Source organism: Suricata suricatta, chromosome 9 (assembly GCF_006229205.1).
Source record: "Suricata suricatta isolate VVHF042 chromosome 9, meerkat_22Aug2017_6uvM2_HiC, whole genome shotgun sequence".
NCBI classification, from domain to species: Eukaryota; Metazoa; Chordata; class Mammalia; order Carnivora; family Herpestidae; genus Suricata; species Suricata suricatta.
The window spans coordinates 1,914,505-1,942,376 of NC_043708.1; the positions used below are offsets into that span (position 1 = coordinate 1,914,505).

General features: G+C 46.3%; 1 protein-coding gene across 1 annotated transcript in view; it reads left to right on the plus strand.

The window, feature by feature from the left end:
• Positions 1-27,872, plus strand: part of CDC42BPB (CDC42 binding protein kinase beta) — a 94,751-nt gene that overhangs the window by 4,959 nt on the left and 61,920 nt on the right. The gene's annotated exons all lie outside the window — the stretch shown is intronic.

Consider the following 27,872-nt stretch of genomic DNA (forward strand, 5'->3'; position numbering starts at 1 on the left):
GCGGTCTCTTCTCCACAGGGCCATGGTTAGCCTGGGACTGCCTCTCAGGCACCTGCTTTGAAATCCCTGTTTTATTGTAGCCTTTCCCCTCGTTCCCAGCACCTGTCTGTGCTGAAGCTCTCAAACCCACAGACCCAGATGAATTCCTTTCTCGATGTAGGATTTAAATCCTTCCACCAGGCAGTCTTAAACCCTGCTGTTGGGGTGCCCTGGGTGGCTCAGTTGGTTAAGCCTCTTGACTTCTCCTCAGGTCATGATCTTGGGGTCCATGAGTTCGAGCCCCATGTCGGGCTCTGTGCTGACCACTCAGAGCCTGGAGCCTGCTTTGGATTCTGGGTCTCCCTCTCTCTCTGCCCCTTGCCTGCTCACACTGGGTCTCTCTCTCTCTCTCTCAAAAATAAACATTAAAACAACAACAAAACAAAAAACGCCTGCTGTTTATTCCATCATTCCCTCGTTCTAATATTTCATATTCTGTTGCCTTTAATAAATCAAGTAAAATGGACCAAAAAAGACCCATCTAACCTTAGTTGTAGAAGTCGAGATTGACAGCACTTCCAGCCATACCATGTGGAGTGATTTTCTCCAAATGTAATATTACCTGTATTAAAGTGATGTACTTCCTTAGTAACTCTGGGTTCTGACTTTCACATGCCAGCACTTCCAAACCTCCTGTTTCTGTTTAACAATCCTCTGTCTCAGGATCACATTCAGCAGCCGGTAAGAACCAAGTAACAGCGACTTAACCCAAATCAAGGTGACCTCTGTCTCATGTGGAATTGGCCCGTGGGCAGTGCAGGGCCAGGCAGCCCGCTCCGGGAGGCCTTCAGGACCTGAGTCCTCGCCTGCCTCAGCCCAGCGTCTGCGTGCCCGGCGGCGGTGCCCAGCTGCCCAGGCGCGGGCACGTGTCTCCCGTGCTGGTGGTTACTCCAGTTCTTGCCTCAGCTTCTGCGCATCTATAAAGCGTGTTTGTACTGCTTGTTTTCTGGTTTTTCCGTCTTGGACCTCTGCTGATTTCTGTTGCAGGAGGAGAGACTAGAACTTTTATATCCCTTCCCTCCCCGCCTGCTCCCTCTCTCTCTTTTCCCAAATATGGTTACCCGAGCACTTGTGTTTAGGTTGGTGGTGTTCATGTTATCGTTAGGGATTTACAACTGAGCCACAGGGGATGCAGTTAATGCCCTGTCTTTCCTGAGTCAGAATTATTTATATGTTGATGGGAATGCATTATGTTTTCTCCTTGAGCTTAGAGGCCCGTGTGCAGCGCTACGTACAGGCCCAGGTTTGTAGCTGTAACAACGCCTCGTCCCCCGCCTCGTTCCCCCTGTCACCTTCCACCCCTCGAAGCCTTTTGTGTTCCTCTTGTGTAGTCCAACTGCACTCTGAGCCCGCTGCTGAGCAGTATCCTAGGACTTCTCTTAATTTCTCACGGGGATTGTTTTGGTGTCTCTCTGTTGAGTTCCCCTTTCTGGATTTCACGTCCTTTCCCTTTTGATAGAGCTAGAAGAGGGGCTTCCTGAGAAAAGGTTCATCAAGAGATCATGTTTTGAGACCTAGTCTGCCTGAGAATGCCTTTTCTTCCCTCACATGTGAATGACAGCTTGCCTGGGTATTGAATTCTAGAAGTAATTTTTCCCAGAAGTGTGAAGGCGTTTCTCCATTACTGTTCACCTCTGTCGTTGGTAACGAGCAGCCCAACCCCGCTGTGATCCCCTAGGCTTTGTGTGACTCGTCATGTCTGGAGACTCTAGGGTCTTCTGTTTACTAACCCGAGCATTCCTAGGTGGGGACACTGGGTCCTACTGCTCTGGAAACTTCCATATTGTCTCTTGATGGTCTCTTCCCTGATTTTTCCATTGTAGCCTTTGTGATCTCCTATTATTCAGGTGTTGGACCTTCTGGAGTGTTCTGCTAATTTCCTTTTCCTACTTTTTCCCATTCATTAATCTGTTCTGAACTTTCTGGAAGAGGTCCTCAGCTGTGTCTTCTAGTTCTTACGTTGCACGTTTATTCCTACTGTGATAGTTTTCACTTCTAAGTGTTTTTGTTCACAGCATTCGTTTTTATAACATCCTTTTGTGTTTTGTGAAGGCTAAGCACTTTTTTAAAAACATTTTTTGTTCACTTTGTATTGGTTTATGTGCATATATAATTGTTACTGTAACGTTGATGTTATGTAGACATTTTCTTTTGTTTCCTGCGTTGTCTCTTCTGAGTTATTTTTCTTCTCTTTCCTGCTGTGGTCCTTGTCTTTGATGTCAGAACCTTTTCTCCATGTGTCTGTTGATTATCAGTTGTCTTTTCATAATTGTCAGCAGACTGATTGGAAACTCCCCGTGTGCATGTACAAACTTTAAGTGTGGAGTTTCACCATTAGGAGATAGGATGGGGAGCCACCAATTTGAGGGGCACTACCAGAAGTTGTTCAAGTAATTCTTTCTCTGGACCCATCAGTTCCCCCAGAGTGGTGTTTCTGGTGTCCTTTCTGGGCAGTGGGGGTAGTGTGAGGTAGGCTGGCTTTTGGGGAAGGTGAGGTAAGGTGGAGAGTTGATGGGGGAGGGACCAAAGGAGTTCTGGGTGTAGCTGCTGCTGCTCCTATAGATTTGAAGCCAGTCCTGTTTTCTGTCTGATACTGTTTAGACCCCCAGAGGTCCTGGTGCTTCTAATCATCCCTGAGCCGCCGCACCCCTGCCTCACACAGAGTAACTTTTGGTTTTCTAGCTTTGCTAAATTAGTTATCACTTGTCCACTTGCTTTTCCCGCTGTGCAAAATGAGGTTGACATTTCGAGGCTGTTGTCATCTGTCACTCGTTCAACAAGTCTTTTCTTCAGGATCTGAAGAGTGCCTGGCACTGCAGCGGTTAACGAAAGCCCTGTTCTTCGGGGGCTCATACTGCCCATGACGCCCTGTCCCCTGGTCGTCATAGCTGTTATTCTACTCGGGTTTCCAGAGGGTGTAAAGATAAGGTGGGTTTTCTGAAAGGTACCCTACTTTTCATCTCTGAATGAAGTCAGAGAAGATAGTTACTGTTTTTTTTGACTTGGTCATATTGACATTTCTATTCCTATACTTATTTATTGGAAAGCTTCTTCTAGAAGTAGAAGGAAGACATGGAAATGTGGGAGGGCATGTTTTCCTCTAGGAACTGCATCCTCGTGGGAGAGAGGGAGAGGCGGAGGGGAAAGGGATGTGAAGAAAGGGTAGTTACAGGATGGGGGTGCACTGAACACCGAAAAAGGGCTCCTGGAACATGCTGCTTCAGATTGCGGCTGCTCTAGGACGGCACGGGGGTGAAGCAAGAAGGGCCCCGGGAGCCGTGGCACAGGGGGGCAGGGGGGTGGTGGTGGTTGGGTTTTTGTGACTCGGGGACCAGGTGTGTAAAACTTCGATCTTTCTTGAAGTGTCATGGAGCTGATTCTGTTTAACTCCCAAGTTCTTGGTCTGTAGGAAGATATCGCCCATTTAAAATCAAGAGCAGAAGAAATGTTCTTGCCACTCATGATTTTCTAAAAACATAAATAACAGAAATGAAATCCAAAGGTAAATAGACCTCCCTTACCAGGACACCCAAATTACATTTTAAGGCTGTTGCACTGTTGTACTTTCAATTTCCCTGTGAAAGAATTGAACTGAATTCATTGAATTTCTCTCTTTTTGTTTAAAAAAATTAAAATCAGGGAGCTGAATTTATTTTTTTTAACTTATATGTTAGTTTAAACTGGAAATCACATTATTTATTTTTTATTAATTCATTTTATTTTTTAAGTAGGCTCCATGCCCAAGGTGGGGCTTGAACTCATGACCCAAGATCAGGCGTTGCATGCTGTACCGACTGGGCCAGCCAGGTGCCCCTGCAAATAGTATTCCTGTTCTTCACTCCCGAGAAAGATGCTGATTTCATAATTAATGGCTATACAGCAATCCTTTACAAATAATTTTGCAGCTCTGCCACAAATGGATTTGCATTTTTTAAACTCTTTTAAGTATTTGAGGTCAGATTGTTGAAAAGTCTTTAAGTGCATAACAAATCCCTTTCCTGATGTACCTTTATTTTTTTTAATGTTTGTTTGTTTATTTATTTAGAGTGTGAGCAGGGGAGGGACAGAGAGGGAATCTCCGTGTGGGGCTTGAACTCACCAGTCATAAGATCATGACCTGAGCCAAAACCAAGAGTCGGATGCTTGACTGGCAGAGCCACCCAGGTGCACCTCTGATGTACCTCTAAAGTTGACCTAGGAATGTGTCGCGGAAGCCCTGTTCGGAATGCGTGGGACCTGTTGTCTAATTAGCAGCGATTGAGAAGTTACTGGGAGCGCTCTGTCCAGTTTCACCACTTAATTAAAGTGTCAGGGATGGCGTTTTTATATTACACTGTATCAGGACAAGAAACGTTTCTGAAAACATCAGCATTATCATGATTTTATGTAACCAAAGTGATAAGCCTGGATATATTTTCTTCTATAAATACTTAATTATTATTTTTTTAAAGCAAGGTTTGCATTGATGAAGTTTTGATAATCCTTGTGAAATAATATGTTAGGAGGGTTACCGAAACGAAGACTGGTGTCTGACACATCAGCAGTGTGGGAGAAATTTAAAACACAGAGCTGATTAAGCTCGTTTTAGCGGGAAAGAAAGATTTCTCTGAATTTTACAATTACCAGATGATTTATTTACTTTTTCTTTCTTTTTTTGGTAACAGCTTTATTGAGCTAGAATTTGCATGCACTTCACCTGTGTAAGTGACGCAGCCCGGAGCTCACTCCGTCCGTGGAGTTGTGCGACCACCTCCACTCTGCCATTGCAAAACATCTTCATCACGTCTGAGGGAAGCGCTGTTCCCTTCAGCCGCCACCCCCAGCTCCCTCCTTTCCACTCATCCTGTCTCATTACATATTTGCCTATTCTGGACATTTCCTGTAAATGGAGTCTTATGATATGTGGTCTTAAAAAATTTTTTTTTTAAGTTTATTTATTTTGAGAGAGAGAATGAGCATGAGCAGGGGAGGGACAGAGAGAGACTCTGACAGCACAGAGCCTGACGCAGGCTCCATTCAGGAACCGTTAGATCATGACCTGAGCTGAAATCAAGAGTCAGAGTCTTAACTGGCTGAGCCGCTCAGGCGCCCAGTATGTTGTCTTTTGTGACTGGATTCCTTTTGCTTAGAGTCCCTGGATCTCCTTCCCTTCTATTCAGATACATTTCTGTTAACGAGGATAGTCAGCTGGGTGTGTATCCACTCAGCAGTTGATGGACCTGTGGGTTGTTTCCCACTTTTTGGCCATTATGAAGAATGCTGCTGTGAACATTAACGCACCAACTGTTGTGTGGACATAACGTTTTTTCATTTCCCTTGGGCATACACCCAGGGGTGGAATTGCTGGGTCATTCACTCTCTGTGCTTAACATTTTGAGGAACTGCCGGGTTGTTTTCCATAGCAGCATGTCAGGGTTCCAGTTTCTCCATATCCTTACCAGCGCTTGGTATTGTTTGTCCCTTATTCTAGTCATCCTAGTTGGCGTGGTCTCTTATTTTAGTTTTTTTGTTTGTTTTTTTCTTTTTAAGACAGAGGGGACAAGTGGTCAAGGGGCAGGGGGCAGGGGGAGAGAAGTCGGGCTCATCCGGGGCTTGTGATTTTTACCTAGTGCGGGGCTCGAGCTCGCCAACTGAGATTATGACGTGAGCCTCAGTCAGACGGAGGCTTAATGACTGAGCCACCCAGGTGCCCTCTCATTTTAGTTTTGATTTACTTTTTCCTAAAGGCTAACCACGTTGAGCATCCTTTCCTGTATTTATTGGTCATATCTATATCTTTGGAGAACTATCTGTTCTTTTGCCCATTTTTAAATTGTATTATCTTTCTTGTTCAGTTGTAAGAGTTCTTTCTATATTCTGGATATTGAAACTTTACCAAATGTATAATTTGCATATATTTTCCTCTGTACTGTGGGTTGTCATTTCACATTTCTGATAGTTTCCTTTGAAGTGCAGAAGTTTTTAATTTTGATGAAGTTTCGTTTAACTTTTCTTTCATTGCTTTTGGTGTCATATCCAAGAATCTGTTGCCAAATCCAAGGTCACAAAGATTTATACCTGTGTTGTTTTTTTTTTTAAAGATATTTGTAGTTTCAGATCTTACCTTTAGGTCTTTGATCCATTTTAAGTCCGTTTTGATATGTGGAGTGAGCTAGGGGACCACGTTCTTCCTCTCACTGGTGGATATCTGTTTTCCCAGTACCACTTGTTGAAGAGTCTGTTCTCTCCCCAGTGAATAGTCTTGCATCCTTGTCAGATCAGTTGATAAATGTATGGGTTTAAATCTGCGCCCTCAGTTGTGTTGTTGATATTTATGCCTGTCCTTGTGCCAGGACCAACTGTGTCTTGATTACTGTTGCTTTGTAGTAAGTTTTGAATTCAGGAAGTATGATGCCTCCAACTTTGTTCTTTTTCAAGATGGTTTTGAATCTTTTGGGTTCCTTGAATTTCCGTATGAAGTTTAGGATCAGCTTGTCAATTTCTATAAAGAAGCCATCTGGGATTCTGATAGGGATTGTATCAAATCTGTAGATCAATTTGGGGGAGTATTGCTATTTTAACAGCATTAAGTCTTATATCTATGAACATAATGTCTTTCCATTTAATTAGATCTTTTAAATTTTTTTTTTCAAAAATACTTTGTAGTTTTCATGGGGCATCTGGGAGGCTCAGTCAGAAAAGCATGTAGCCCTTGATCTCAGGGTTGTGAGTTTGAGCCCCACATTGAGTATAGAGATTACTTAGGTAAATAAACTTAAAAAAATTTTTTTTTGTAGTTTTCAGAGTTTAACTTCTTTATCTTTGCCTTTTCATTGTGGTAAAATACATATGATATAAAAATTTTCCACTCCTGTTTAATTGCCTGTGTTAGTTACATTCACAAAACAAAGTATACGATTTGCACTTACTTTGTTACATTATTCCGAAGTTTTTTTAATGCTGTTGTGAGTGGAATTGTTTTCTTAATTTCATTTTCAGATTGTTCATTGTAAATGTGTACAAATACAATTGGTTTTTTTATATTGATCCTGTATCCTGCAAAATTGTTGAACTCATTTATCCTAATAGTTTTTAGTGGATTCCTTAGGATTTTTTTGAATAGAGAGTTTTGCTTCTTCCTTTCCAGGCTGGCTGTGGTTTCTTTGTGTTGCCTCGTTGCCGGCTGGAACCCCCAGCCCGCCGCAGAGTAGAGGCGCTGAGAGAGGACGGGCCTGTCTTACTGCCGGTCTTTGATCTTCGGGACAAGGCTCTCACTCAGTCTTCATTACGCACGCTCTTAGCTGGGAGGTGTTGTTCTCTTTTATTTATTTATTTGTTTTGAGAGGGAGAGATCGGGAATGAGCGCACACACATGGGGGATGGGCAGAGAGAGAACCCCAAGCAGGCCCCCTGCCATCTGCTCAGAGCCTGACGTGAGGCCCAGTCTCCTGAACCCTGACCTCGTGAACTGAGCCACTGCTTACCTGACTAAGCCAGCCTGGGGCCCCAAACTGTGAGTTTTCATCACTGCCCTTTATCAAGTTGAAGAAATTTCCTTCTGTTCTAGTTTGTTCAGTGTTTTTTCCATAAAAGGGTGTTGGATTTTGTCACCTACTTTTTCTGGGTCCATTGAGAGAATAATGTGGCTTTTGTTTCTTATTCTGTTGATGTGTATGTAGTGTATTACATTAACTGATTTTTGTATGTTGAACCAACCTGACATTATAGGGCTAAATCCCACTTAGTAATGGTGAACGATTCTTTTTCTGTATTGGCTGGATTTGGTTTGCTAGTACTTTGTAGAGGATCTTTACATGAATATTCATAAGAGATATTGGTTTGTAGTTTTTTCTTTGAATAGCTTTGTCTGGTTTTGGTATCAGGGTAGTACTGACCTTATGGAACGAGTTAGGAGGTGTTCACTCTTCTTTTTTTTTTTTTTTTTTTTTTTGAGAGTTGTAAAGATTTTGTATTCTTTACATGTTTGATATTCACCTGGGAATCTATCTGAGCTTTACTTTGTGGTTAGTTTTTATTTTTTTATTTTTATTTTTTATTTTTGAGAGAGAGAGAGACAGCGCAAGCAAGGGAGAGTCAGAGAGAGAGGGAGGCACAGAATCTGAAGACAGGCTCCAGGTTCTGAGCTAGCAGTTAGCACAGAGCCTGATGCGGGGCTTGAACCCACAAACCGTGAGATCATGACCTGAGCCGAAGCTGGACACTCAACTGACTGAGCCAGCCAGGCGCCCCTGTGGTTAGCTTTTTGATTATTGATTCAACCTCTGTACTTGATACAGGTCTATTCACACTTTCTCTTTCTTCATGAGTCAGTTAGGTAATATTTGTCTTTTTCAGGAATTTGTCCATTTCATCTAGATTAACTTGTTGGCCTAGAGTCTGTTCATAGCATTTCTTATCCTCTTATCTCTTTAAGATCAGTAGTAATGTCTCCATTTCAGTTTTAGCAGTTTGAGTCTCCTCTTTTTTTTCTCTTGGCCATCCTTAAAAATGATTAAAATGGTAAGTTTTAGTTTTTACCACAATAAAAAATTAGCTGTGCAAGTTAATAAAAGTAATTTAGATCCATCTGTGCTGTTGAGTGTAACTGCTGTTAGTTTTTTCTGGTCACTCTATATTATTTCACTGGATTCGTGCTCACAGTTTATTCATTCACCCTGGATGACCATCTGGGTTGGCCAGTTTTGAAGAGCTTGGTTTTTTTTTTTTTTAAGTTTTTAATTGTTTGTTTATTTTTGAAGGAGAGAGAGAGAGTAAGCAGGTGAGCAGGGGAGGGGCAGAGATAGAGAATGAGACCCAGAATCCGAAGCAGGTTCAAAGCTCTGAGCTGTCAGCACAGAGCCCAGTGGGGCTCAGACCCACGAACCGTGAGATCATTACCAGAGCTGAAGTCAGATGCTTAACTGACTGAGCCACCCAGGCGCCCCTGTTAATGAAGAGTTCTACAGGAAACTCTTTTGGTTTTTAAGTTCTCCAGAGTTTTTTTTTGACTCCAATCTATCTATGATCTATCATATCATTAGTCAATTTTTCTTTAAAAATTCCCAACATTTTTTGAGTTGTTCTTTGGTAACATTGAACTCTGTAATAGTTTGTGGAGGGTGGTCATGGGTGAACCAAGTTACAGTTCTTTGTGATTTAGGATTGCTCCTAGTACCAAGTATTAAAAATATCAGAACATAAATCACAAAACTTACATTTGGCCAGTGCTATTATTATTTGAAGTAGTTTTAAAATTATAAAAATAACATATGCTCACTTAATATATTTAAACAGTCCAGAATGGTATGCCATAGAAAATAAAAGTCTTTCTCCTCCTAATTTATACAAGTTTCAAAAATTTCTCTTTAAATTTGAGTATATTTTGACTTCCCACTAAAATTGAACATTGATTTAAAAGGATTTTTAATATCAAAATATATTTTTATTCATACTTTAAAAATTTTCATGAGAAATTAATGTGAAATATGGTCATTGCATTTATTAGGGTTCTGATATTTGTGTTAGACAAACTATTAATTTTTATGGTTTATATCAGTGTACATAATGCTAGTGAACCCTTCATGCATTCCTAGGATGAGGCCCACTTAGCCATGGCACTTTTCTTCTATAACTGCACAGCTGAGCCTGTTGTGTTTATGTTTTGTTTATTAGTTTTCAATTTATATTCCTAGTTGGGGGGATTTGTAATTAGTGGACTCATATAAAATAATTTGATTAATTTTCTTATATCATTTTAAAAATAATTTTCACTAAAGAGTTAATTAGGGAAATTGTCAGTTTGATGTTGTGAAAGCTTATGGCATTTATGTTCTGTGAGCATAATGAGATCTTCCCAGTTTCTTTTAAGTTGGTTTTAAGAATTGGAAGCTGATAATGGCATTTACAGTGCAGGCATATCTTATTTTATTTTATTTTATTGCATTTCACTTTATTACGTGTCACAGATACTGCATTTTTTACAGATTGAAGGTTTGTGGTGACGCTGTGTTAGACTAGTCTGTCAGCACCATTTTCCTTACAGCATTTGCTCACTTCATGTCTCTGCCACATTTTGCTAGTTCTTGCAGTATTTCAGACTTTTTCGTTACTATTCCATTTGAGTTGCTGCAATCACGTGGTAACACTTTGATGGATGAGGCGTTGCTTCTGATGGGCGAGCAAAGAATGTAGATTCTTGAGATGGAATCTACTGCTGGTGGAGATGCCTTGGAGATCGTTGACATGACAACAGCGGGCACTGTCACACAAACTCCACTGATAAGCAGCTGCAGGGTCTGAGAGGATGGACTTCCATTTTCACAGAAGGTCTGTTGTGGGTACAATGCTATCAGAGAGCATCGCAGGCTTCGGAGAAGCTGTTCATGACAGAGTCCAGCCTGCGGCGGACTCCGTGGTTGTCTTGCTTTCAGAAGTCGCCTCCAGCCCCCACCTGCCCAGCCAGCAGCCAGTGCCATCGAGGTGGACCCTCCGCCAGCGAGAGATGACTGTCTGGGGGCTCAGAGGATGGTTAGCGTTTTGTAGCAGCAAAGTATTTTTAAATTGAGGTGTAAACATGGACTTTTAGACGTAATGCTATTACACGTTTAATAGACTTTGGTATAGTATAAACTAACTTTTGCAAGTACTGGGAAGCCAAAAAGTTCATTTGATTTCTTTATTGCAACATTCTCTGTACTGTGTTGGTCTGGATACTTGCAGTATCTCTGAGGTACGCCTGTAATTATGGTTATGTAACTTTTATTCACTGTGAAACCGAGGTGTGTGATTGGGTCCAGAAAGTGCCTATCTTGTGCCTTGAGCAGGAGAATCCTCCAGATTTCAGTATTGAACTCTGTCCTTCTGACTTCCTTTGCTCCTGCTGGGTCATATTCTACTGCTGTTTCTTATGTTCACCATCACTCTTTATTGGAGATATATATATATATATGTATTTTTTTTTTTTTTTTTTTTTTTTTTTTTGGTGATTTCCTAGAGTCTTTCATGGTGAGGAGAGGGTACATATGTTGTACGTCCATGCTCAGTGTTTAGTATGGGTATGTAACATTTTCCCTCATGCAGAGATCAGGGGGAGAATCTTTCCAAATTACCGAATGTCTAACAATGTCTTATGTTTCCTCATCTTGTTGGTTATTTGCCCAAGTATGGCATCCTAAGTTCACAGTGTCTCTGTCTTGAAACATTATTGGGATGAGGTGTTCTGTGCTGGGTGGCTGGGATCGCCTCTCTTTTTGAGGATACTAATTAGAATGTTTTGAAGTTGTCTTCTCTGATTTATCTGTTTCTTCTGGGGTCAGTTCTTTGTTCATCTTGAACTTTTCTTTCTAGTGATTTTTCCTTTAAATACAGGTAGTCCTTGGATAGGTATTTGTCGAGGATTACGTAGGGAATTTCCCTAAAAAAAAATACAGAATTGCTAGCCCCTGTTGAATGGTGATATGATCAGAATTTATGTTTTTTTTTTTTTCTCCAGTAGCTTTTTCAGCACAATTGGTTTGTAATGCAAACTTCATTTACTACTAAGATTAAGGACTTCAAAAGCCCATGCCTTTCTCGGTCAGCACCCATTTCCCAACGCCGCCCACATTTGTTCTCTTAGGGTTTATTTGTTCCCTGCCACCCTAATTCTTGTTGATTGTATTGCAAATTTAATGATGCTTAAAATATTACATTTATTATCTGAGAAAAATATTTTCCAGTAATGAGCTGTAAATGTGTTTAAAAATAAAGGTTGGTTTGGAGAAATACAGCGTTTTCACTTTGCACGACGTGTTGTCTAGCAGCACCATTGAGGGGGGGAGTCTGTAGGTCAACATTTAGCAATAGGAGTATCTCAATGGGCCTTTTGAAAGCAGAGTCCAAAGTACTGCTGTGCGGTATCGGTCAGGCTCAGGATACGCATCTGTTACGTCGAATACTGAAACCATTAGTCATGTCGGCTTTGCAGAGTTCCTACGTTTTTACCAGCTCATAAAACTATTTTATGACCAGAAGGAATGCCAGCAATAAAACAAACAAACTCCCAACAAATCAGCTGGGTGCGTAGCTAATTTTCATGTCCGGATATGCTTCCAGTGAGGAAAACTCCTGTGTTGTTCACAAGAGCTTGTAGTGATTTGGATTCAGTCACTCTGGTTTGAGTATTTGTAAAAGGAGACTAGTTTTTCAAAAACGTCTCACCCAGTATCCCATGTCAAGCCTTCAACTATATTCTGTTTAGATGCCATGAATTAGTAGATGGTCCCTGTATGAAAATGTCACTGCCTTTCTGGAGTGGCTTAGATTTTTCATATGTTGATCTTTATTTTAGTTTAGTTTAGTTTTAGTTTATTATTATCGAGAGAGAGAGCACAAGCTGGGGAGGGGCAGAGAGAAAGGGAGACAGAATCTGAAGCAGCTCCAGGCTCCGAGCTGTCAGCACAGAGCCCAACGCGGGGCCCAAACCCACTGACTGTGAGAACATGACCTGAGCCAAAGTCAGACACTTAACCGACTGAGCCACCCAGGCGCCCTTCCTTTGTTGATCTTCTTTATTTTCATGATCAGTATTAATGATAGTGATAGCAATTGGCAGTATTTCCTGCTCCAAATTTAAACTTCTTTTATTGTAGGATATTTCAGGCATTAAAAAATAGAGACTAAGATGATGAACCCCAGTTCAGTCACTGTCAAACCCTGGCCAGTCTACTTCATTTTTATCCCCCTGTTCCCCAAGGGGATTATTTTGAGGCAAATGCAAGACATTTGTGGTCTTAGTTGTAAATACTCCTGTATATACTTAAAGAAGATTAAAGACTTTCTTTAAAAACTTAGTGATAATGACATGACATTGAAAAGCTAACAGCACATTTCTCAGTGTCATACAATATTCAGTCTTTATTTATTTATTTAATTTTTTATTTTACTTAAAAAAGTGCATATTTGTTTTTGAGATAGAGAATGTGAGCGGAGGAAGGGCAGAGAGGCAGGGAGCGTCGGAGCAGGCTCAGTGCTGTCAGTGCAGAGCCCAACTCAGGACTTGCTCTGAACCCGTGAACCCGAGAGAATGACCTGAGGCTAAATCAGGTGTCGGCCACCTAACTGACCGAGCCACCCGGGGGCTTCTCGTCCTGATGTGAAGTCCCTTTTCTTGTTGGTGTTTTCACCAGTCTCACAGGAGCGCCAACAAAGTCTGCGCGCCTGGGCTCGTGCCCCCTCCTAAATCTTTCACCCCAGAGCCTCCCTCTCCCTCCCCACCCCCATCCTCCGCTCGTTTCTTGAAGGAACCAGGCCGCTGTCCTGCTTGCATCATTTTAACTTACTTCTAGTGTTTTTCTAACTGGACAAGTACAGCTTTTGACAAATCATTCTCCTACTGTTGATCCAGTACATTTTGTGGGGAATAAAGCTATTTGGGGCTTAAAATTGTTGTAAAAAATGTGATATTTCTTATTTTATTGGAAAGTTTTGTTTTGTTTTTATTTTTTACTGTTGTGAGGTGTGTTCTTCATCAGTGGCTGATGTGGCTTATGGTCCTGAGTGTGAGCCTGGTGCTGGGTTAGCTGTGACCGAGGTTGGTGGTTCGTGTTCCCAGTGGTGATGCAGAGGCTGGGCTGGGGCGCGGGGTGGGGGGATGTCCTCATGATCTCCTCTCTTCTCTGCCTTGTTGACATTCTTGTTGGCTCCTGAGTGCGGCCGAAGGGGTGCTCTCCCCGCCCCGCCCCCCCCAGCCCACAGGTCTGAGATTCCCCTCCCCCATGTTTCCCTGCAGGGCATCTTAATGAACACTGAGCATTTAAAGGGTTGATTAATGTTTAGCTAAAATCCTTCTTTTTTCCCCATACTTTACGTTGGCTTGTCCAGCTTTTCATTTTAGTTTCTTTTCTTTTCTTTTTGTTTATTCTGAGAGAGAGTGAGCATGCTTGAGTGTGAGCAGGCACAACCGGGGGAGGGGTAGAGAGGGGGAGAGAGAATCCTAAGCATGGAGTCTGACTCAGGGCTCCATCTCAGGAACTGTGAGCTTCTGACCTGAGCCAAAACCAAGAGTCAGGTGCTTAACTGGCTGAGCCACCCAGAGGCCCTTTTCCTATTAGTTTTTTACAACTCTTTATAGTAAGGAAATTAACCCATTTCATTATATATGCTTTTTTCTTTGTCTTTTGTGAGCACTTGTGGGTATTTTGTTCTGAGTTTCCGACTACTAGGTAAAGTATCCGGTTCTGGGGCCTCACCTCTTGAGTGCTGTCCTCCTTTCTAGCTGGACGTCCCCCCTTCCAGGGCTGGCTGTCACCCTACTTCCTGTGCTGGAGAAAATGCTGCATGGCCCGGGACGGTGAGGTGGGGCCCCTGGTGTTTGGGGAGTCTGGGCATGTGGGAAGCCCCAGGAGCACTCGGTCCCCTGGCCCCAAGGGCTGGCATGAGTCTGGCCGGAGTGCCCCGGGAAGCCGCAGGCAGGGGTGGCACCGCCCGAACTGTGTGCTGCTTGGCCCCCTGGGGTTCAGGGTAGCACACAGGGACTGGGCGCAGGAGCAGGACGTGGGTGAGCAGGCCCCAGAGACACCGTGGTGGGGGGTCCATCACAGGCCCTTTGGTTTTGTAACTGAACTTGTGAAAAGTTAGCTTGCCTTCCGGGCGTCTGTGAGTGATGCTGTGCTCTCATTGGTCCCTGTAGTCTGGCTCCCAGAGACCCTGGGAGGCTGAGCAGGGCTGTGCTGGAGGGGGTGGGGGTGGCCGGGAAGGGTTAGCAGAGGGGACAGTGCTGGCCGCCAAGGCCAGGAGCCAGGTGTGGGTGTGATTACATACTCAGTTCACTCAAAAGCACCAGAGCTTCTGGAAACATGTGGTTGTGATCAGATACTGTAGTCGAATTCATTTTCACTGAAGGGCTGGTTTAAGGAGAAGGCAGTGTGGGCCAGTCCTTTATCACGCGGACGCAGCCGAACAGAGCGAGGCGTCCTCTTTTGAAGGGTTAAACATTTGCCAGCTTCCTGTAAAGTTTTACTGATTCACAGAAAGCTCCTGTCATTTGCCTTGTTTTTAGTGTGTCTCATCTCTGGCTTACCAGAGGCTGGATGGGACCAGAGTGATTCTTTAAAGTCTTGGATAAAAGCAGCTTCCTTTCTATTTATTTATTTATTTGTTTTGGAGACAGGGAGTTAAAGATAGAAGATTCGGGAGGACATCTACCCTTTCTTCTCTACTGTTTCGATTATCGGCCTTTGTGTTTTATTTCTTTTATGCTGTCATTTTTATATTGCTGAAAAAGTACCAAGCACGGAGGGTTTTTTATTTTATTTTGCTTTAATTTTTAATTTTTTTTTCCATTTTTTATTTTTGAGAGACAGAGACAGCACAAGCAGGGGAGGGTCAGAGAGAGAGGGAGACACAGAATCTGAAGCAGGCTCCAGGCTCTGAGCTAGCTGTCAGCATAGAGTCCAACTCAGGGCTTGAACCTACGAACCGTGAGATCATGACCTGAGCTGAAGCCAGATGCTTAACTGACTGAGCCACCAGGTGCCCCTTTTATTTTTTATTTTTTTAATAATTATTTACTTTTGAGAGAGAGCATGAGCAGGGGAGGGGCAGAGAGAGAGGGAGACACAAAATCGGAAGCAGGCTCCAGGCTCTGAGCTGTCAGCACAGAACCCAGTGGGGGGCTTGAACCCATGAACCGTGAGATCATGACCTGAGCCAGTCAGACGCTTAACCCACTGAGCCACCCAGGCGCTCCTTGTTTTCTTATTTAAAAAATGTATCTCAGAACTGCATGGGTTTAGTTGGATAATGTGACATACCATTTAATGTGGGTAGTGTGGCATCCAACCTGGACAGATTTAAATTGTTGATGATTAATTAAGTAGCATTTAAAACAAGGGAAGCCATTTTTATCACATCTAAGTATTACTGCTCAATTTTTATAAGCCTCTTTTTAGAGGAAAAACCTCCACAAGTAGGTTCTTCTACACATTTAGAAGCATTTTGATGAAGCAAATACCTTAGCCTTATTGGGTGGGTCAGGGGCTTTGGAATAATGTTCCTGGAGCACGGAGAGGCGTGAGCTTGGAGACTGCAGTGGTGACAGCTGGCCGAAGGCGGTATCTGGCCCTCGGAATAGGACACAAAGCTAGGCGCAAATTAGGCAGAGACGCCGGCTGGTCCTGTTTCTCCTTTTTGAAGGAAACAGCGTATCACTGTCCAGGGCAGCCTGCCTGGGCCTTTCCTCTGGTTCAGAAGCAGTAGCCGGAAAGTCCGTGAACCAGGAGTTGCTGAGTGCGCTGCCCTTTTGCATCTTGCTGGTCCGCATGCCTGGCTGCTGGAGGCTGCGGTCTAGAATTCCTCTGAAGGCAGAGGATGAGAGTCTTGAAGATGCATGTAATTTTTATAGAAATACTCTCTTCCCTTCCAGAGACATAGATTCCTCATGCAAAAATACAGAGCTAGCCGCTAAAGTAAAATCTGGAATGGATTTTAGATGAAGGGAGGATTACCCTTAAAAAGGTTTACTTTTTTCCCTCCCTTTACACCCTGGTATCCCTGGTGTACTGACCATCCAGGTCAGAGTGAGTACCGATTGCCAGGTGGACTTGGATCACTGAATATTTGGTTCTGGGCGGTTATTGTGAACATCGGGGAAAATGGTTTTTATACAGAAGGTTTACAAGCTTACATAGGACTCTTCTGGTCTGAGGATGTATGCTAGAATTTTTAAAAAAATATATCTCTGGCATAAATTTGTTTTTTGGTGTTTTCCAGTTGAGTGAGTTTAAATGACAGTCCTTTTAAACAAGAACTCCGTGTCCTGGTGTTCGGATGAGCGTGTGCTCCATGCGTAGAGGTGGTGCGCATACAGGATAGGGAAGGGCGCAGATGACACTGAAGGGGGTGCTGTGAGGTCAGGGTTCCTCCTCCTTGTCCTTAGGGCCGGGCAGGGAGTGGCCCTTGGCTAAATGCTGGTGAGAGCAAGTGCTGACGAAGTGGCAGGAAGGCCTGGAGCAGATGGCAGGCCGTGCGGGGTGGCGGTTTCCAGGCGGGGCCCCGGGGAGAGAAGGCTGTGTCCAGGGGGAGCCCCACAGGTGTGCGGGAGGGACCAGGCGCTGTCTGCCCCTGCCGGGCTCAGACCAACCCCAGGCTGCGGGCGCTGCAGGCCGCTGTCTGTCCCTGTTGGTTTCTGTGGCAGAGAGAACTGGGGTGAGAAGGGAAGGGGAGCAGTGGGTGTCCCGTGATGAGCGGAGGATCGCTGCACGGTTGTGATGGCTCTGTGTATCCATACAGTGAGCGCGGTGCTCCTGGTTCGAGTCCACAGTCCCATTTAGCCCTCCTGGTGACCCTCAGCCCAGGACCTCATTTCCTGGAGACTAGGGGGGCTCAGACGGACTGTCCTGTAACACCCGCGGGGTGGCTGCCCTAACGCAGGCGCCTGCTCTCAGCCGCTGTGTCTGCTGCTTTGTTTCGGTAATTTCTTTAAGTATTCTTAACACCATTTTTTATGTTTGTTTATTTTGAGAGAGCGAGCAGAGGAGGGGCAGAGAGAGAGAATCCCAAGCAGAGGCCGTGCTGTCAGTGCAGAGCCCGGTGTGAGCAGGACTCCATCTTAGGACCCTCAGATCACGGCCTGATCCGAAATCAAGAGTTGAATGCTCAGTTGAGCCACCCAGGTGCCCCTAAGTATTCTTAAAGCCTTTTGAATAAGTGAATAATGAGTCTTGTACCTAAGCAGGCCCTGTGGGGACCTCCCCCTCCCCCAGGGGTGACCCTTTCTAGTAGTAACCACTGCTGTGACCAATATCACAGGTTTGGTAGGCCTACTTTTCAAAGTTTATTACGTTAAGTGTACAGAGAAGTGATTTTTATATCACAGATTTGTACAGCCATTACCACGAATTCCAGAACATTTTCACCACCCATGAAAGAAATCCTGTATCCATGAGAAGTCACCCTTTCCCTCCCCCAGCCCCTGGCGTCCTACTTTATGTCTCCACGGATTTGCCTCTTCTGGACATTTCATATAAATGGAATCATAAAGTATTTGGCCTTTGGTGACGGCTTCTTCCGTTCAGCACAGTGCGTGTAAGGTTTAGGCGTGTCATAGCGTGTCGCGTGGACCGGTATTTTCGTAACAGGGTCTCATTGTGTGGATAGGGCACGTTTTGTTGCACCATTCGTCAGTCGATAGGCAGTTGGGTTGTATCTCAGTTTGGGCTACAGTGAATAATACTGTGAATATTTGTATACTAATTTTTGTATAGACATTTCATTTCTGTGAAGTATATATGTAGGAATGGAATTGCTGGGTCTGGGGGTGACTCCATGGTTAGCATTTTGAGGAGCTACTAGACTGTTTTCCAGAGTGAGGACATCGTCGTCCAGTCCTCTTAGCAGCGTAGGAGGGCTTCTGTTTTTCCACATCCAGCCAACACTTGTTACTATTTTTTCTTTTTTATTCTAGCTGTCCAAGTGGGTGTGAAGTAACCCGTTGTGGTTTTGATTTGTATTTCCCTGATGGCTAAGATGTTGAGCATCTTTTCATGTGTTGATTAGACATTTGTATATCTTCTTTGGAGAAATGTCTGTTCACATCCTTTGCCCATTTTTAAGTCGGATGATTTGTCTTTTTATTGGTGAGTTGTAATAGTTATTCAGTATATTTTGGATACAAGTTCCTTATCAGATGTATGAATTTGTACTTGAAAATTTGCACATATTGTCTCCATCTGTAGTTTGTCATTTCATTTTTGTTAGTGTGTTTTGAAGTACAAACATTTTTAGTTTTGATGAAGTCCAATTGGTTTTTAGAAATTTTCTTGTTTGGGTTTTTGGTTTCATATTTAAGAAACTTGTTTTCTTCTAAGGGTTTTATGGTTTTAGGTCTTTGATCCTTTCTGAGTTACTTTTTGCATATGGTGTGAGGTATGGGCTGCAATCTGTTCTTTGGCATGTGGGTATCCAGGTGTCTTAGTACCTGTTTGTTAAAGAGACTGTTTTTTCCTCATTGAATTATCTTGGAGTTGTGTGTGCTTCAGACCGTGGAATCATGTAGGGTTACATACCTGCTCTCCTTAGCTCCACCCTGTGTCCTGGACACTCATCAGTGTTGCGCGAGCAGAAGTTCCTTCTTTTGGTTGATGTGTGGCACCCGTTGCACCAACACTGCAGATTTGCTGTTCTGTTAGCGTGGTCGGGTTGTTACGGTTTATGAAGGTTTGAATGGAGCTGCCGCGAACATTCTTGTATCTCTTGGGGAGGCATAACCAGGTCATAGGGTACACATATGTTAGCTTAAGAAATACAAACACAGATGGGGGGATGTAAGGATGATAAATAATCTGCTTAGAGGAGTGGGGAAGAATTGTTTACTTTGATTACCAGATATTAAAGAATTTGAATGATACACTTCACCTTTAACCAGAGCGATACTGGCTACCACCGACTGTTGATTCCACAGAAGATGCACTAGTCAGAAAGCGGTAGCAGCTGTTACTTTTCCACGCAGAAGGAAAGCCCGACCTCTCTGAATTTGCAGCAGTGGCACACACAGAAAATCTGATAATACACTCCGCCTGGATGATTCCATTAAGGACACTAAGGAAAACAAGTGGAGTTTTTTTTTTCCCCCGTTCATTTTAAAATTGGAAAATATGACTGTTCTAAGAAATATGAATGATCATATATGTGAGAAATAAAGATAAAAAGCCAGTAAAAGTCCCAGCCATTTATATGAACTTGGGCTTTGTGTTTTCTTAGCTTACTTTATCAAAAGCCTACTTTATCTACAGAATGGAGACAATATGTGCAAATTTTCAAGTATGCACAAGTTCATCTGATAAGGAACTTGTATCCAGAATATACCAAAAAAACTGTTATAACTCACCAATAAAAAAGTCATCCAGCTTAAAAATGGGCAGAGGATGTTTTCTTAGTTTACTTTATGTCTGTCTTTAATGATCTCTTTCCTCAGGTCTTAGAGGTTGTCTTAGGACCTGTGACACATGTAAATGTTAAGAAAGTGGGGTCTGCCATTAGCCATGGAGTGGACTGAATATTTTGTCAGATATTTGGGGTAGAAGAAAGAGTAAAAGACGCAGCCAGGATCCTACTTAAATAGGACTGTGGCACAAGTTTGAATGAATTGGAACGGAGAGTTGGTGGATATTATTTGGTTGCTAAAAACTCCCCAAATGACTGGCCACGAAGTTCGTCGCCTTTGTTTTGAATGTGTTGGTTTGCGGGCGGGTGCTGCGCAGACTTCCCACTTGTGATGTTCCTCTCCCCGCTGCTCGCCTCTCACTCAGTGCGGTGTCCTTCCCGTTTGCCTTGTTGTTAGTATCCTTTGTCTTGAGTCCTGTGACTCGCATCTTCGGGAAATGTGCCAGCCAGGCTCAGACGTGAGATCGGAACTGGGAGGAGCAGGTTAGGAGCTACTCTGACGGACTCTGGTGGCCGGAGCTTTGGAGCCCCTTCAGTCCATGCCACACACAGGCGGTGTAGACATGCCCCGTTCTGGGAGGAGGGGATGCAGACAGTTCCCGTCCTTGCTGTTTGTTACTCATGCCCCGCTTCCTGCCCCACCGGCACGGCCTAGTCGTCTGTGTCTGCGCAGGATGGCTCTGGCCATGTGCTGGGCAGGGGGGAGGGGTCCGTCCATGGTGTTCCATCCGGCCCCGCCTCCCGCCTTCCTGGTCCTGGTGAGGGTCCAGCCACCTGTGGGGCACCGCCTTCTAGCCATAGAATGCTGAAGGTGAGCTTTGTCAGTCACTAGCTTCCTGGCTACCTCGTAAACAAAGTAAGACTTGGAATTACGGAGTGACCGTGACTTACTGCTGAACTAGCGGACTCCACACCCTGAGGTTGTAGGTGGTCTTACCTCCCTCTCTGCGGCACTCCGTGGAGTCTGTGTTTTATCTGCATATATATGTGTGTGTATATGTATATATGTTCTTAGTAGTCGAGTTGATAAAGCAGTGTGTGTGTTCGTAACTGTACTTTCTTTAGCAATATTAAAGTTTTTTACTCAGAATTCAGTAGATAAAGATCAAGGGGAAAAAACCGAGTCAAACCATTAATTTCTCCCGAAAAAAAATAACCGCCGAGCACTGCGGGTGCATGTGGTGGGGCCCGGTGCAGGTGGGCAGGCCACCTCAGGGGACACCGGAGTTCCCGGGCACAGCCCTAGGAAGAAGGAGCGTCCTTAACAGCCTTTGTAAGGAAATGGCTGTATCCTGTGGGTTGCCAGTTGACGCTTGGGACATTTAACTGATAACCCTGGGACTACGGTGTGCTGTTACCATGTAAACCAGTGAAAATGAACCTTTCCTGTATAGCATCTGTGATGTCAGTAACCCAGACTCCTCCCCACCCCCACCCCCACCCCCGAGCTTGATTAGGAAGTTGATCAGTGAGATGTTAGCAGTTTCAGAATGGATCTCCTTTACCTCTACCGAGATGAGCAGTTTTTGTTTTTGTTTTTATGAAACATTTGGGGGGAATGATTTCAAGCATCTAGTCTGTGCAGTCTTCTGTTTAGCAGCAAACCTCTTCAGAGTGGTGTGCTCTCCACCACCTCTCCCGTCCTGAAACGCGCTGTCATCAGGCTTCTGTCCCTCATGGTTCCCGGAAAACTGCTGCTTGGTCAGGGCCACCTGTGGTGTCCACGCGGCTAAAAACAGTAGTTAATTCCCAGCCCGACTGCCTTCAGACGGATGCCCCAGCCTGCCGTGCGTCCTCTGGCCCCTCCTTGGGGCTCCTGGCTGGCTCCTCTCCCCAGCCCCCTGATACGGAGAGGGCCAGTCCTTGTGCCCTCCATGTCTGCTAACCCCCAGGGATCTCATCCCCGCCCGGCCTCTGATGCCAGCTGTACACAGAGTACCCACGTTAACAGCTCAGGGCCGGGCTCGAAAACCCAGCCCACAGTTCGCTCCATCTGCCTGGCTTGCTCTCTGACAGGGAGTCTGGGGGCTCCGCCTTCACAGTAGAGTCAGAATCTGGCCCCACCACCTTCACGGCCTCTGTCCGGCCTGCTGGCGCTGTATGAACTCTCCTTCCTTTCTCTACGGCATTCCCAGTTTCCCTGCTTTTTTACTGTTTTCCGTATGACTGCTTGTTCTTCGTACGTATGAGGAAGGTAGGGATTTTTGTTCCCAAATCTATCCATGCTGACTAGAATAGTTCCTGGCAAACAGTAGATGCTTAGTAAGTATTTAATTGATTCTGGTCTATTTTAGAACCTGTAAATGAAACCTTTTGGATTCTTACAGTCACTGCATTTTTACAGTGTCTTGTGGTTCACGAACGCTTTCATGCATTCACCTCCTGCAGTCATTCATTCAGGCAGCACCGCGTTCGGTCAGCACAGCCTCCCCGTGCGGAATCCTTGGGGTCCTCGCTGTGGCCCGGTCTGTGTTCACGCTGGCCCGTCTCACTTGCCCCGCAGGCTCTTGCAGATGGAGAGAGGGAGAGCTGGTCCCCCTCTCCCTACCTTTGCTCACACTGCCTGCCTCTAACCCAGCCTGCTCACAGCTGCCTGCTCACACACGCACATGCTCGTGTGTCTGAGATAAAAGCAGGACTTCAAGGTTGATTTAGCTCTGACTCATTTTTCCTTCTACTTCTGCCGGCCACATCCCCCTTCAAAAAATACATTATAATGTTTTCTCCCTTGTACTCTCAGAGTGGTTTCTTTTCCTTCTTTTCTCTCACTCATACAGCTTGTTCCTTAAAATTCTTTATAGTCCTCACCTTGCTTCCCCATGTGCTGTTTTCAGTGTGTTTCTGTCCCTGCTCTCTGCTAAGCCGAGAGGACTCTGAATGTCAGGGACGTGGCCTCAGGAGGTGGCCTCGCCGAGGGGTTCACAGTCAGCCTTCCTTAATAAACAGGGTTTGACTTGAATTTGGACCGGAGGCCTGCATTCCTCAGCTCTTGCAGGGCGTGTCTGAGATGGATAAGAAGCAGGTCCTTTCCCAGGACCGAGAACTCCAGGACAAAGCCAGAGGGTCACTGTGCAGTGATGCTGTTTACAGCAAAGGCGCACGGCCAGCAGGGGGGTACCCGTGGCCAGCAGTGGCCCACACGGGTGAAGCGGAGGCCTGTGACCAGCCTCACCCTCTGTCTGAATTCACCCTCCTGGTGAATTGTTCAGGTGTTAAAGCAAACTACCGTCAGGGCGCCTGGGTGGCTCAGGCGGTTAAGCGTCCGGCTTCAGCTCAGGTCATGATCTCACGGTTTGTGGGTTCGAGCCCCGAGTCATGTTCTGTGCTGACAGCTCAGAGCCTGGAGCCTGCTTCAGATTCTTTGTCTCCCTCTCTCTCTGACCCTCCCCTGCTCGCGCTGTCTCTGTCTCTCAAAAATAAATAAAAAAACAAATATATTTAAAAGCCAAATACCTTCAGATCTATGGCATTTGAAGAGTGATGCAGGTAAAGGAAGGGTGTGGAGGACTTAGAGTTTGAAAAAAAAAACTACAAAGGAGGTTGGAAGGCCCTAGGGGGCTGAACGGGGCAGAAAGGAATGAGAAGCAGTTACCCCAAATCTTTGCACTCCGTGGTTGGGTTCTCCATCAATAAGCACTTGAGTGAAAGAGACAAGCCACTGCATTATGTTGTGATTTCTTCTGACTTAAATTTTGGAATGGGATACTGGGTGCGTTAGAGGGTAAGAGAAACCCAACACCTTTCTTCTGTCTTTGCCTCTCTCGCTTGATCCCTGAGTGAGGAGGTGGCTCAGAGGGTCCTTAGGGAGGGGCACTAGGAGGGCGCTTCTGCCAGAGGGAGAGACAGCTGCCCCACCGGGACTCAGGACCCCAACCCCAGTGGCCTGAAAAGACACAGACTAGGCATCGCATCAGCCTTGGGTTCAAGAAGCTCTGTAGTCGGGGGCAGATCCAGAGTTCCTTGTGAAACAGGGGTAACGCCCCCTCCCACCTGGCCGGGTCGTGGGCTGGGTGGAGACTGGTAACAGCCACTCGGTGCCCACTCGGCCTGACACTCTGTGGCCACTCAGGGGCCGTGGGCGCCTTCAGCAGCCGGTGCGGCAGGAAATGCTCTAAAGTATGGCTGGCTGTCTCACATGCATGCAGTGTGCCCTGCACCTGCTGTGTTGAAGTGAAGTCAAACAGACCAAACAGAAGGCTGCAGCTCTTCCGTTAAACATTCTGCTTACTACAGAAAAGAACCTTTCGGGAGGGTTTTGTCCCATTCGCCCCAGAGGCAGGAGGGTCACGGTGCACCTGCCTGTGCCCTGGCAAGCCTGCACTGCAGTTAGCCACGAGCCTTTGAACAGGTAGTGAGGCAGCCCCGTCTGGCCTGGCCTGTGTCTGTCCCAGGCTGTGCCCCAGGCAGAAATTCCCCCTCGTGTTTTGCTTTTATAAAGGAGTCCTCAAACCGGGTGTCACTGAAGAAAGGGCCGGGCGGGAATGTGAAGGTCACTGACCGGATCAGGTGCTCCTCTGCTGTGGCTCCTCATCCTTCTGACTTTCATGTTGGGGATGATGGGGAGTCTGTGGAAATGCCGGCTGAAGTCGGGGATCGGGGCGGCTCGTTCACCAAGCTGGGGGGGGTCCTGAGTGGAAACTGGGGTGGTGTGGACTGTGCAGGTGAACTTTTCCTTCCCCTGATCTAGCACCTCCAGGAGCCTCTGCCCAGGCAGACCTGACGCGTAAGGTGTGCACTCAAAATAGATCACTCTCTAGGGCTGTGTAGGGCCCTTCATGGCACTAGGTTTACAGGGCTACTTAGTGGCAGTTCCTGGGCACTGCCTAGGTGTCGTCCATGTGTAATTGGCCTGGTAAAACTGGTTTGTGACAAGTATTTCTTCTTGGTAATTTCACTGGACTCTAGGATCATTTTGGTGATCCGGTTTGTTTACTTATTGTTAAATATGACATGTAAGTAATGTTAATATAATTGATAAGAAAACTATGTCACCTAACAGCTGTAGCTACTGTTTATTGAGAATTGACTGCATGCTAGGCAGAGCTGAATGCTTTGGCGGGGGTGTTCTTTTATAACACAGTGATCACGGTAACAATCTCGGGAACTTTGTGAGGGCCACCATTCGTCTCTGCGGAGGCCGCCCTAGAGAAGCCAAGTAGCTGGCGGGTTCACTCAGGGGCCCTCCGTGTCTGGTCTGACACTCGGCCGCGGTCCCTTCTGCTCAGTCCTGGAGTGGTGACCTGGGAGGGGATTATCCCAGCCTCGGCCCCTGCCCTGTGCTAACCAGCACTCAGCCTGCACTTCTGAGTTTCCTGTTTCTTAACTTCAGCATGTACGCCTGCCGCAGGCCTCTAGTGACTCACGGAAGGGTGACCTGAAACCGGCTTTCCCACTGGTGGAAGCACCAGGCACAAGGCCGTCTTCTGTTCGCGCCCTTGTTGCTTGTGTGACTTGAGGAGATGCCTCAGTTGGCTCTGCTTTTCATGTGGTTCCATTGTACGTTCAGGTTTTTTAAAAAGTAGCCTTCATGCCCAGCATGGAGCCCAAGGTGGGGCTTGAACTCACAACCCTGAGATCAAGACCTGAGCTGAGATTAAGAGTTGGATGCTCAACCGACTGAGCCACGCAGCTGCCCCACTCGGATTTTTTTTTTTTAACTTAAACATGTATTTGTATTCACATCAGTGGGGTAGTGGCTTTAGAAATCAGACATCTGTTGTGACGGCTGCTCACTTTGCAGAGGCTCCCCCCCCCCCCCCCCCCCCCGCAGTTTGTGGGGGAGACTTGCTCTCTTGGGGTCAGAGCCTCCTTCGCTGGGAGGTGGGACGTGCCGCGCTCAGGTAGGGGACACAGAGCTTCTGAGTTGATGCCCAGCAGCGAGGCCGCGGGGTTTTACTTCAGCGATTCACAAAGCAGGGCGGACCAGGGACGGTGGCGTGAGAAAACCGCCGTCAGCCCCCCGAGTGGATGCAGAGATGAAGGAGTGCATGGCTGGCCCAGGAGCCCTTGAACCAGGTCCGAGTGAGGTTCGCCCGGGAGGGGCCGCCAGCGGTGCTGTGACAGCAGGCTGTTGGAATGAGGGCTTTCCTGGTTTATTGTTGACTCCGTATGGCCTCCCCACCCATCTCCCCACCCTGACTTCTCCCATTTCCCGTGACCCAGTGACTCTGTCTGTGCCTTACTGGCCTGAGACGGGGAGGGGGGGCGGTAAAGGGCCTCTCTTTCAATTCTCTCAAGTCCAAGATTCAGAACTGGCGATTTAGAACCAGAAGGATTTGTGACCGGCTCCAATGAAGGAAAATGTTGTGCCATTTAACAAAATTAGTTATTCAAACAAATAAACCCCGTTTGGTGGAAGTTAAGCACATTTTCCAAAACCCTAACGATTGGTGTATCAGCCATCTGAGCTGTGAGAATAGATTTGAGGCAGCTTTGAAACTAACGAAGCTGGTACTTGTAGGAAAGTGTCCTTCCTGCCACTCGCTGGTGACGGCCTCAGCCTGACCCCCGCCTGCCCAGCTCTCCAGCTCCCTGTGTGCTCATGGGGGTCTCAGTCACGCCCTGCTCACTCTATCATCCTGCCTGTGGCCATACTCACCATCCTTGGGGTGCTATTCTGGCCCTTTCTCCCCTGTGAAGGGTCAGGTCTGCAGAGCACAAGCGTGTTCCCACGCTCCCCCCAGAGCTTCCCCGTCCTGACCGGGCCAGCGGTGGGGCTGCCGCGTGCAACAGCAGGTGTCTGGCCTGTGGTCCCTGGATGGGACAGAGCAGCAGGTGGCAGTTGACAGGGGAGGGCTTCCCAGGAGCAGAGCCCCGCGCCACTACGTGGAGTGGACTGGCACTTGGGAAGGAGGGGAGCTGTTCCCCGTGTCCCCTTGTCACTTGGGTTTGGGGCTCCTGTTTCTTCAGTAGTAGATGTATAATGTGCGCTGGGTAATCTGTAAGGCCGGTTCCAGATGCCTGACCACTGCGTGGCTGAAGCTGCTACATTGGGGTGGGGGGTGAGTGTCGGGGGGGACGAGAGTGCGGGTCGAGCCCAGAGGGTTTGTGAAGGGGACGGAGTGGGACCTCCTGTGAGCCTTCCTATGGGCTGCTGCCCTGTGGCACAGTCCTCTTTCCTCTGCCTGTCCCTCCCTGACTCCTTCCAGCCAGTCTGGTCCTACTTCCTCTCCTGATAACCAAAGTGGGGGGGTGGCATTGGTTTCTCATTTCACAACGATTTTCTGTCCGTTTCAGCCAAAGATCCTCCTTCAACCCCCAGTCCTTCCTGGCAAAGCGCTTTCCTGTTCAAGGGGACCCTGGACTCCGGTGTTTCCTTACAGTCAGGATCTCCCGTTGGCTAGTGCTTGCCTTCGATTCATTAATTCATTGCCTTTTAGGGCAGTAAGAGAGGTTCTTTCTGAAACAGTCTTGGGTTACAGAAGAGTGAAGAGATCAGGAAGAGAAAAGTCTCCTCATAAACATTTAGCTGTCTAAGGGCTAAAGCTTTGTTCGGTCTTTCTTGGTGGAAGATAGCCTAGATGGTTGAATATATTTTTACCTTAGAATATATGCCAGCCCCCCACCCCCCACGGAGGGGTGACCTTTCTTGAGGACGCGTCCTCAGCTGGGCTTCCAGTCAGATGTGCTCACTGCACCCCACTGCTGTGCAGGCCCGCAGGGAGCAGCGGGCGGCAGGCGGGAGGTACCTGCCTTCTCGGGCCTTCCAGTCCAGCAGGGAAGACGGCAGTGAGCTGGTGTGGCTCTGAGGCCTACTTGCTGGAGGCTCCTGACCCGGTCAGCTGGCTGGAGTCGGGGACCACCTCCTGCCTCAGGGACTCCAAGGATGAGCAGGGGCAGGTTCTGCTTAGGAAGATCCAGGCTTGCCTGAGGGGTGGTGGGACCCGGGGGAGCATAGGGGTGTGGGCTCCCCCGCCCCCTCCGGCCAAGGTCCC